Source organism: Dama dama, chromosome 17, assembly GCF_033118175.1.
Source record: "Dama dama isolate Ldn47 chromosome 17, ASM3311817v1, whole genome shotgun sequence".
NCBI classification, from domain to species: domain Eukaryota; kingdom Metazoa; phylum Chordata; class Mammalia; order Artiodactyla; family Cervidae; genus Dama; species Dama dama.
This window is the reverse complement of record NC_083697.1, coordinates 56382781-56395121: the sequence shown is the minus strand read 5'-3', so window position 1 is coordinate 56395121 and position 12341 is coordinate 56382781. Positions and strand designations below refer to the sequence as shown.

The following is a 12341-nucleotide window of genomic DNA, read 5'->3' as shown; positions in this document are numbered from 1 at the left end:
AAGAGGTGGGAATACCAGATAGACCTGCCTCTTGAGAAACCTGTATGCAGGTCAGGAAGCAACAGCTAGAACTGGACATGCAACAACAGACTGACTCCAAATAGGAAAAGGAGTACGTCAAGGCTGTATATTGTCACCCTGCGTATTTAACTTATATGCAGAGTACATCATGAGAAACACTGGGCTGGAAGAAGCACAAGCTGAAATCAAGACTGTTGGGAGAAATATCAATAACCTCAGAAATCCAGATGACACCACCCTTATGGCAGAAAGTGAAGAGGAACTAAAAAGCCTCCTGACGAAAGTGAAAGAGGAGAGTGAAAATGTTGGTTTAAAGCTCAACATTCAGAAAACTAAGATCATGGCATCTGGTCCCATCACTTTATGGCAAATAGATGGGGAAACAGTGGAAATAGTGGCTGACTTTATTTTCTGAGCTCCAAAATCACTGCAGATGGAGATTGCTGCCATGAAATTAAAAGACACTTACTCCTTGGAAGGAAAGTTATGACCAACCTAGACAGCATATCAAAAAGCAGAGACATTACTTTGCCAACAAAGGTCCATCTACTCAAGGCTATGATTTTTCCAGTGGTCATGTATGGATGTGAGAGTTGGACTTTAAAGAAAGCTGAGCACTGAAGAATTGGTGCTTTTGAACTGTGGTGTTGGAAAAGTCTTTTGAGAGTCCTGTGGACTGCAAGGAGATCCAGCCAGTCCATCCTAAAGGAGATAATTCCTGGGTGTTCATTGGAAGGACTGATGTTGAAGCTGAAACTCCAATACTTTCATCACCTGATGCCAAGGCTGACTCATTTGAAAAGACCCTGATGCTGGGAAAGATTATGGGCAGGAGGAGAAGAGGAGAACAGAGGATGAGATGGTTGGATGGCATCATCAACTCAATGGACGTGGGTTTGGGTAGACTCCGGGAGTTGGTGATGGACAGGGAGGCCTGGTGTGCTGCGGTTCATGGGGTTGCAAAAAGTTGGACACAACTGAGTAACTGAACTGAATTTAGCAGATTTCAAGGGTACAGTACAACATTGTTAATATAGTCACATTATTGTTCATTAAATCTCCACTACTTATCTTCTTACATTACTGAAACTTTGTAGTTTTCCTCACTTTTTAACGTGTCAAATTTTTTAATTTTTCTGAGTCTGGGAGTTAGATAACTATGTGAAATGGGAACTTTAAAACTGAATCAGACTCCATTGGCCTTTTATGCACAGAACATTTAACATACAATAAGTGAAGTAAAGTGAAGTGTCATCACTCAGTCTTATCCGACTCTTTGTGACCCTGTGGACTGTAGCCTGCCAAGCCCCTCCATCCATGGTATTCTCCAGGCACAAATACTGGAGTGGGTTGCCATTTCCTTCTCCAGGGATCTTCCCGACAGAGGGATTGAACCTGGGTTTCCCGTATTGGAGACAGACGCTTTAACCTCTGAGCCACCAGGGAAGTCCCAACGGTCCCTACTAAAAGGCTAACTACATGAAAAAGTGGAAGAGAATAATAATTAATCACCATGATAAAAATTCTACTTTTGTCTTTATTTTACTTAAGAAGTCCAATCTTAAGATTTAATTAAATTGTCTCATATTTTGTTTAATGTTTGAAGTTTTCCATGTGCAATGACAGTGATCATTTGACATAAGAAAGGAAGAATACTATTCCTGGAAACTATTGTAACCACTTTCTCAGAAGAATAAAGAATCTGACTAGTAGTGAAGAGTCTGCCTTGGTCAAACCATGCTAATTAGTAATCACTTCACCCATCTAATACTATCTTGACTTCAAAACACTGAAGCAGATTGGTTCTGGAAAAAAAAAAAGGTGACTTGAATAAGTATGTGCTCACCATTCATTTTAACTCTATTGGATTTGTAGAGTTGATGTACAGCAATTTTGAGCAATTGCCCAATTTAAGAGAAATTATTTCAGATAGTGTTCACTGTAATTTTAAAGTTCCTATGTTTTCTAGAGGTTACTATATCATTGATAACTGAAATTTTTCTCAGAGCTCTTCCATTGCAAATAAACAATTTGAACTTCACTTTATTATTTATAATTCAATGATGTCAGGAACAATGAAAGAGATATTCATCTACTTGGCAGATTTCATAGAAACATGCATTTATGAAGTACTGATGCTATATCTGCACTGCATAATGGCAATATGTACTCAAGATAACCTGTTTGGAAGACTATTGTATTATAATCTCAGTCCTCTGGGGAGTTATTTAATCAAAATAGCTCTGCTCAAGTGCACTACAAGAGGAGACATGAAAAAAAATGTCAGAGGATCAAGGAGAGACAAAGGACTAGCAATTGTAATACTAAAAGTAATTTAGTGCCTTGAGGAATGGTAATTTTTTTTCTTGAAGTGGAAAAAGCTCTGATAAGTCAGGAATGTCAGAGCTCCAACTGAGATCTCAGTGAATGGCAAAATAAATTCTCATACCCGTGAACAACTACACACCTAGAAAAAACGTGTTAAGTGGAAATGGAAATGTAAGTCACACTGCGCTCCTTAATAATCAGTGTTAGTGAAACACTAATTGGCATCATATGATGATAAGCAACCATATTCGATCATATCGCTCTATCTTCTTAGCTCTTTTTTGCACAGCGTAACTTCAAGTAGGCTTTCCAGTAATTCTATGAGCTAAATTCTAGCAATCCTCATAAGTTATAATAAGGAGTTAAACAACATAATGTTTTTGCATAATAAATCATGTATTAAGATATACACTCTTACCTTACTGTGGAAATCTATGGTAATTACTCTATTAATGAGTAGTATATGTTTAACCAACATGCCTAATTATCTTAAACTTTCATTATTGAGGATAAAACAATATAGGAGGTGCAGAATGGTACAGAGAGTTTAACTGCTTCTATTTATTTGTTTTTGTGTGTGAATTCATTGTCACCCTTCTCCAGTCTAAATGCATCACGTCAAAATTTCCTCCAAACTATCTTTACAGAGATTTCCTCCCGTAATACAATACCAGTAATTTTTCCTCCTCCTTAGTAATCAGTATTTTGGAATTATACAATTATTGATATTACCATATTAATCTTTTTTAAAGTATTCTAGTTTATAGCACATGCTTGTGCATGACTACCTTTTTGAAAGTTTGTCTTCTACTTCAAAGCAATTGAGAATAATACTTTATTGATCTTTATCTCTGGCATTAACTGTTATTACTGAGCAATATATTTCTACAAATATCTCAGGCTACTGTTGGTGGTAGGTGAGTTTTAAAACATAAATTTTGAATACAAATTTGGCCCTCTATTTCTGGCAGGGTTTATTTGCTCGGTGTTTGAGAAATCACTTGCTTCAATATATTCCATGTGTGCTCCCATCATTGCTCTGATTTCAAGAGTATTATCCACCTTACATACAGATTAGCCTGTAGCCAGTGTTTCAACCAAACATGAGTCAAAGCTCACCTCTTATGAGAGGATCCTACAATCATGAATGGTCCTCTTTATGAAAAAAACCCATCCAGTACTGATCTACTCCCTTTAGATATGTTTTTATATTTCACTGTTTGAAGAAAGACCTACTGTTTAATTCAATATAACTTTAAATGTCAGTGATAATGATATTAATAATAGGCAGCATTTTTGAGTATTTACTCATTTCTAGAACCTGTGCTAAGTTATGCATATGAAATATCTCTTAATGCTGTAATACTAAGAGATAAGGTTAGCTCTGTGAATTTTTGGCAGATAACATAGAACTGGGATCTAAATCATGTCTTAGAACACCATAGTTGATGGCCTCTAGAAAGAAATCTGAGCTCAGTTCAAATGTTATTCTCTCTAGGAGGCTTTCCCTAACCACGGTATACAAATATGATCTCTGCCATTTTCACAGCCTGCCTTCTTTGGCACAAGGTAGCTACAAACTCTCTACTGTGGACAGTGAAATGTGACTGAGTTTTCTATTTATCATTTTTGAGTAGGTGAAGTTAAGAAACAGTGTGAAGTTGGCTTAATCCCTGAAAGGCGATGTTTCTGATGGTGAATGCGCCATCAGCTCCTAGAACGAGATCGTGGTACTTAGCCAATGCAATAAATAAAACTTTATTATAAGTCACCAAAGTGCTGGGGGTTCCTTTTTTGAAATCAGAGACTAACTGTGCACTATTAATTTATATATCCATTCATTCAACAAACATATTTGTGTACCTGTTATGATTAGGAACGGTTCCAAGTACTAAGAACATTATAGTAATCAAAACAAAAATCCATGTCTTTCTGAAGCTTGCTTTCAGAAAGAAAGACAGAAAAGGGAGAACAAGGACAACAAATAATACTGTTTTTCAAAATTATCTGTTAATGATGATAAACGCTGTGGGGAAAAATATGAAACTGTCATAGGGAGGGATGCAGTTGGTGAAGGAATGAGTTGCTAATAGGATGACATTTGACCACAGGCCTGAAAAAGACAAAAAAAAAAAAAAAAAAAAAAGCCTGGTGTATAGTTATGTTGAAAAATAACTTTCCAGGAAAAAGGGACAACCTTCTGTCACTGAAGGACAGCAAGGAGGCTAACATAGTAGGAACAGAACGACTAAAGGGAAGTATAGTGAAGGCAAGATGATGGAGGCATAGAAGGGCCTTGTGAGCTCTTCATTTTTCATCTGGTGTAACTTACTCACTGTGAACAGTGCGTGGTTGTTGAATAAATGAAAGAACAATCTCTATAATGATAAGATTTAAATATTCTGCTTCATTCCACCACAAACAAAAGAAAAAAAAAAAAAAAGAATCATAGTTGAACTGACCAGGTCCACATTGAACAAATACAGATACTATTAACAAGCATATCCTATGACACTTCTCATTGGCACAAAATCTTAATGAAAGAAAAATTTTAAAATACATAGTGATGCCTATAAAAATGGGTTTCATTAGTTTTAACTTAACCACTTATAATAAAGAACCACTGGACATAGAACTGCCATATGACCCAGCAATCCCACTTCTGGGCATACACACTGAGGAAACCAGATCTGAAAGAGACACGTGCACCCCAATGTTCATCGCAGCACTGTTTATAATAGCCAGGACATGGAAGCAACCTAGATGCCCATCAGCAGATGAATGGATAAGGAAGCTGTGGTACATATACACCATGGAATATTACTCAGCCGTTAAAAAGAATTCATTTGAACCAGTCCTAATGAGATGGATGAAGCTGGAGCCCATTATACAGAGTGAAGTAAGCCAGAAAGATAAAGAACATTATAGCATACTGACACATGTATATGGAATTTAGAAAGGTGATAATGATAACACTATATGCAGAACAGAAAAAGAGACACAGAAATACAGAACAGACTTTTGAACTCTCTGGGAGAATGTGAGGGTGGGATATTTCAAAAGAACAGCATGTATACTATCTATGGTGAAACAGATCACCAGCCCAGGTGGGATGCACGAGACAAGTGCTCCGGCCTGGTGCACTGGGAAGACCCAGAGGAATCGGGTGGAGAGGGAGGTGGGAGGGGGGATCGGGATTGGGAATACATGTAAATCCATGGCTGATTCATAGCAATGTATGACAAAACCCACTGGAAAAAAAAAATAATAATAAAAATTTAAAAAAAAAAAAAAAAAAAGAACCACTGGCTAATGTTTTATTTACAGTAATATATATATACATTTTTTTTTTTTTTTTCTGCTAAATAGCTTCTCAGAGATGGGAATACCAGACCACCAGGAAACAACAGTTAGAACTGGATGTGGAACAGACTGGTTCCAAATAGGAAAAGGAGTACTTCAAGGCTGTATATTGTCACCCTGCTTATTTAACTTCATGAGAAACGCTGGCTGGAGGAAGCACAAGCTGGAATCAAGACTGTTGGGAGAAATATCAATAACCTCAGATACGCAGATGACTCCACCCTTATGGCAGAAAGTGAAGAAGAACTAAAGAGCCTCTTGATGAAAGTGAAAGAGGAGAGTGAAAATGTTGGCTTAAAGCTCAGTATTCAGAAAACTAAGATCATGGCGTCCAGTCCCATCACTTCATGGCAAATAGATGGGGAAACATTAGAAACAGTGTCAGACTTTATATTTCTGGGCTCCAAAATCACTGCAGATGGAGATTGCTGCCATGAAATTAAAAGATGCTTACTCCTTGGAAGGAAAGTTATGACCAACCTAGACAGCATATCAAAAAGCAGAGACATTACTTTGTCAACAAAGGTCTGTCTAGTCAAGGCTACGGTCTTTCAGGTGGTCATATATGGATGTGAGAGTTGGACTCTAAAGAAAGCTGAGCACAGAAGAATTGATGCTTTTGAACTGTGGTGTTGGAGAAGACTCTTGAGAGTCCCTTGGACTGCAAGGAGATCCAACCAGTCCATCCTAAAGGAGATCAGTCCTGGGTGTTCATTGGAGGGACTGATGTTAAAGCTGAAACTCCAGTACTTTGGCCACCTGATGCCAAGAGCTGACTCATTTGAAAAGACCCTGATGCTGGGAAAGATCAAGGACAAGAGGAGAAGAGGACGACAGAGGATAAGATGGTTGGATGGCATCACCGACTCAATGGACGTGGGTTTGGGTGGACTCCGAGAGTTGGTGATGGACAGGGAGGCCTGGTGTGCTGCGGTTCATGGGGTCACAAAGAGTCGGACACGACTAAGCTACTGAACTGAACTGAAATAGCTTCTAAAAACTATCTTTACAAAAATTGTTCTAGAAAAAGAATGAGATTATTGATAAACATTTTGTACCAAACAACCTTATATCGCAAATGGTAAAGTATCTGCCTGCAATGCGGGAGTTCATTTCAGTTCAGTCGCTCAGTCATGTCCGACTCTTTGCGACCCCATGAATGGCAGCATGCCAGGCCTCCCTGTCCATCACAAACTCCTGGAGTTTACTCAAACTCATGCCCATCGAGTCGGTGATACCATCCAGCCATCTCATCCTCTGTCGTCCCCTTCTCCTCCTGCCCCCAATCCCTCCCAGCATCAGGGTCTTTTCCAATGAGTCAACTCTTGCATGAGGTGGCCAAAGTATTGGAGTTTCAGCTTCAGCATCAGTCCTTCCAGTGAACACCCAGGAATTATCTCTTTTAGGATGGACTGGCTGGATCTCCTTGCAGTCCAAGGGACTCTCAAGAGTCTTCTCCAACACCTCAGTTCAAAAGCATCAATTCTTCGGCGCTCAGCTTTCTTCACAGTCCAACTCTCACATCCATACATGACCACTAGAAAAACCATAGCCTTGAGTAGATGGACCTTTGTTGGCAAACTAATGTCTCTGCTTTTTAATATGCTATCTAGGTTGGTCATAACTTTCCTTCCAAGGAGTAAGTGTCTTTTAATTTCATGGCTGCAGTCACCATCTGCAGTGATTTTGGAGCCTCAAAAAATAAAGTCTGACACTGTTTCCACTGTCTCCCCATCTATTTCCCATGGGGTGATGGGACCAGATGCCATGATCTTAGTTTTCTCAATGTTAAGCTTTAAGCCAACTTTTTCCTCTCCTCTTTCACTTTCATCAAGAGGCTTTTTAGTTCCTCTTCACTTTCTGCCATAAGGGTGGTGTCATCTGCATATCTGAAGTTATTGATATTTCTCCCAGCAATCTTGATTTCAGCTTGTGCTTCTTCCAGCCCAGCGTTTCTCATGATGTACTCTGCATATAAGTTAAATACGCAGGGTGACAATATACAGCCTTGACGTACTGAGACCTGCATTCAATTCCTAGGTCGGGAAAGTTGCCCTTGATAAGGAAATGGCAACCCACTCCAGTATTCTTGCTTGGAGAATCCCATGGACAGAGGAGCCTGTCTGGCTAAAATTCAGGCTATAGTTCATGGGATTGCAAGTCGGACTCTTTCTTTCTTATTCTTTGAAGTAGCCAGCTACAGTTTGAGATATTTTCTTTCATGATTCTTAACAACTTTGTTTCAGTTATCTAATGTTATGTAGATATAACAATAGATCACCACCATTAGAACAAATCACCTCCAAACTTAGTTTATTATTTACTCACAATATGTGAGTCAGCAATTTGAGTTTACTTCAACCAACAGTTTCTTCCACTTGTTTATAACAGTCCTTAGATGGAATGGATCCTAATTTTCCACATATCTTTTCATCCTCTAGATGTTAGACTAGTCTTTTTTTAAAATGATTGTAGAAGCATTCAGAAGTTGTTATTTACAGACGATTCCCCATGAATCTCTTATGTTTCTACATGGCTAAGCATTTATGGACAATTTAAGAATATTTGTAAAAGGAATTATAACAACTTAGTACTTTGTTATTAGGGAAGACTTCTTTACATTCCAGAGTAATACATGCAGTGTCTCCTCTGAAGCAAACTTTAGGCAAGTTTTTTAGCATCACTTTATGAGATTGGGTGTTTCCTATCCTTGGGGTTCCAAAGCTGGAAACAGATTTGCTGTGTGTTTAGAATTCCCCTAGGCCCATGTTAAATTACCCAATGGGACTTGGAAGGTAGGAGAAATAATGAAAGAAGGAAGTTCAAGCTGCCTGCTCTACTAAACATTATGAACTGTCTAAAGCTATTTGGTTTGATCGTCTCCTTACTAAGTCTGTGGAAGTGTGACATGTTGACCAAGCAGCTGCTTGCAGTTTAGGGGCTACTTGATTGCAAGGCTTTCCAATAGTAGACTTGAAAATAAAAACAGTATCATTTTTGCCAATTCTATTGGTCAAAGAGTGTCCCAGGGCCATACCAGATTCAAGCCTTGAGGGACTAGACCCTTTGCTCTGATGAGAGGAGTGGCAAAGGTACATTAGAAAGATGAATGCATAATTATAGCATTCTCATTTTCTTCTACATATATTGTAAACTCTTATTCATAATTTTATCTCTTTTCTCTATGCTGTAAATTCATAATTCCTTAAATTCATATTTATTATACTAATCCTCTCTTCAGCTCTATCTAATCTGCTATAAACAAGTTCATTGAGATTTCCAACTTCTAATTGAAGTATAACAAATGTATTAGAATGTGCATAAATCACAAGTATAAGCAGCTTAATGAATTTTCACAAATTACCAATTGCAAGTAGAATCTTGATCAAGAAGGAAAATATCAGCAGCATTGTCAAAATATCCATTATGCCTTCACCTAGTCACTATACACTCTCCAAGGATTAGCAGTAGTTTGGCTTCTTTTGAACTTTATGCATGAATGGAATCATAGGTATGTATTATATTGTGCCTGTCTGACTTACTTCTATAGTACATTTGCTGTTGTTCAGTGGCCCAGCTGTGTCCTACTCTTTCTGACTCCATGGACTGCAGTGAGAATCATCTATATTAAGATTCAGTTTACATTCTCTGAACACAATGCTATTATGCTAGAAAATATATCTAAAAGTTAAGATATTTCAAATATATTTTTAAAAATTTAAAGCACACTAATAAATAATTTACACCAAAAAAGAAAGAACCCATACTTGAAATTAGAAAATCTTTATGCTTAAATATACAAAAATGTTAACTTCTCAAAACTTATGAGATGAAGCTAAACTATTATTATATAGGAATATAAATATGTTAATGTGTAGGAAAAGAATAATAGCAGCCAATTAAGTAGACCCTAATGACTCAGACAACAAAGAATCTGAGTGCAACATGGGAGAGCTAGGTTCAATCCCTGGATCGGGAAGGCCCCTGGAGAAGAGAATGACTACCCACTTCAGTATTGTTGCCTGGAGAATTCCATGGACAGATGAGCCTGGAAGGCTGCAGTCTATTGGGTCACAAAGAGTTGGATGTGACTGAGACTAAAACTTCAAGTAGATAAGCATCAAACTTGACTATTACTAAACTATTAATAAAATATCCCCAAAAACTATATAAAGAAAAGTTTAAAAATAGGATAGAAATAAAAGACACACAGACATAAAATTGTTAAGACTGTCAGAGACAAGTTTACTTTTTACCTTCAAAGATTAGCACATGTAAAAAGATACCAAAATTAATGAAAAAAAAATGTGATTTTTATAAAAATGTCCCAGACCCTGTTTACTCCTTGTGACTATTCCTTTGATAATATATAACATGGCATCGTAACTTTAGAAGAGTTGGACCTTATTTCATGAACCTTTAAATGTGGGCTGGCTTTGTGATTTTCTGTGGTCAGTAGAGTATGAAAGAAGTTCCAGTATTCCATTCCCAAATAAAACATCAAAAGTCCCTGAATGCCTGTGTTCTCACTTTTGTTTCTCTAACTCTACTCTGAGAACAAGTAAATATGAGCCAACCTGCTAGACAATTAAAAATAATAATAACAATTTACAGTCCAGCCAGGACAAACAGAACCACCTAGTTGCCTGCTGCTAAATACAGATGTGCAAGTGGGTATCTCTGGGCCCTTAGAGACTAGGTGATCCCCTAGCCAACCCATACACATGTGAGCTTAAAAGGGCTTATTGTTTTAAGCATATAGGCTCTGTGTGTTGCTTTTTAAATAAATATTTTATGATTTTATTTCTATAATCCTTATTGCTTGCTTATTACTTATCAATATAATTCTTAAAGTTAAAAGATTTTTACTTATAAAATATATTCTTTGGAAATATATCATATGCTGCTATAATGAATTCAGTGCAATTACCTACTGCTATCATAAAGTTGTGTAACCAGCGATCACAATCTTGCTTGGACCTAGAGTTTGAAGAGTGAAGAAAGTCAGGAAGAGAAAAAAACAAATATTGTATATTAACACATATGTGTGAAGTCTAGAAAAATGGTACAGATGAACTTATTTACAGGGCAGGAATAGAGACACAGATGTAGAGAATGGATGTGTGGACATGGAGGGGAAAAAAGGAGGGTGGAATGAATCAAGAGAGTATCACTGGCATATATATACTACTGTGTATAAAATAGATAACTAGTGGGGAGCACAGGGAGTCCAGCTCGGTGCTCTTTGTTGATAAAGTGTGAATGATCAACAGGAAAAGGGCCATGGATGGAACTGGGAGTCCCCAGAAATGACTCAGTCCCACTCCAACTTTGAGCAGGGAACAGCCAAAATGATGAAGTTAAAGGGGAGCTGGGATATGACCATGGATGTGTTGGGCATGGGGCCCTCTCACAACAAGAAGAACAAAAAATAATAGGGCGACAGATGAAGAAATGAAACCAATCCTGAGCAGGCAGAAGTATGATTTTATCGATGACCTTAGGCTGAGTAATGTCACTCAATATATGCCTGTGCAGATGCCGCTGGTGCATGTGGTGGTGGTTTAATCACTAAGTTGTGTCCAGCTCTTTGCAACCCAAGGGACTGTAGCCCGCCAGTTTCCTCTGTCTTTGAAATTTTCCAAGCAAGAATACTGGAGTGGGTTGCCATTTTCTTCTCCAGGGGATCTTCCCATCCAGGGGTCAAAGCTGCATTGCAGGCAGATTCTTTACCAACTGAGCCACCAGGGAAGCCCATGGTGGCTGACCCACTTAGACTGGCTTTTTAAGGAAGAGAACGGAGAACCAGATGTTAAAATTTGACTGGCTGGCCCCAAGGAAGAGGACTTGGAGGTGACGTGCCTCCTGGGAAAATGAAAGAGAAGCCATGAGATGAGAAGGAGGAGACTAAGATGAAGCCTCCTCTAGAGTAGCCAGGAAGATCTCTGGCCTCCCAAAGGATGGATCTGCCTCAGGGCTGCTCAGGAAGCTAAGCCTCATGCAGGAGGAAGAGTTGCTGTCCCTGCAGCTGCCAGACTGGCTCCCCAGCCAGCTGCCTCCCCAGCCAGCTGCCTCTTCAGGACTTCAAGACAAAGGTGGCGAATAGGGATGGACAGATGGTGGTTATAAAGCAGGATAAAGCAGGAAGCCAGGGTGCCAGAGAACGCTTGTACCCTGGCTGACCTGACAGAGTGTCAGTGATGTCACTCATCCACACGTCAGGGCAGGGGCAGTACCTCCTGGGCAAAGTCACTCTGGATGTGATGATGGGGACAGTCTGCTCTTTCCTGAAGGACCTGGTGGCCATGGGCTTTGGAGACAGTAGAATGAGTGAGACAACAGTCGGGATATGCAGAGTGCAAACTTATCTGCTCTCCCAATTTTGAATCCCTGTTGGATCACAAACACCAGTAAAATGAGCAGATGGAGAATGGTGGTAACTGTGCTCGTGACTGCTGCCTGCTCCAAACGTTATGTTCTCATATCTGTTCCACCCAGAAGGGGCCTGTTTAGCCCGCCCAGTCCAGCCATTGTCCCAGTTTGCTCCACTCCACGTAGCTCCCTTCTACAGCGGCTGTGATCAAGGCATAGCCTTCCCAAAGCATGCAGCCTCACTGCTGGAGGGCTTG

The 12341-nt window shown here is 39.1% G+C and overlaps 1 pseudogene; it reads left to right on the top strand.

Annotated features, from left to right (window-relative positions):
- The first annotated feature begins 11021 nt into the window (after nt 1-11021).
- LOC133071928 (DNA-directed RNA polymerase III subunit RPC4-like) lies at nt 11022-12126 on the top strand (annotated as a pseudogene).
- The last annotated feature ends 215 nt before the right edge of the window (nt 12127-12341 follow it).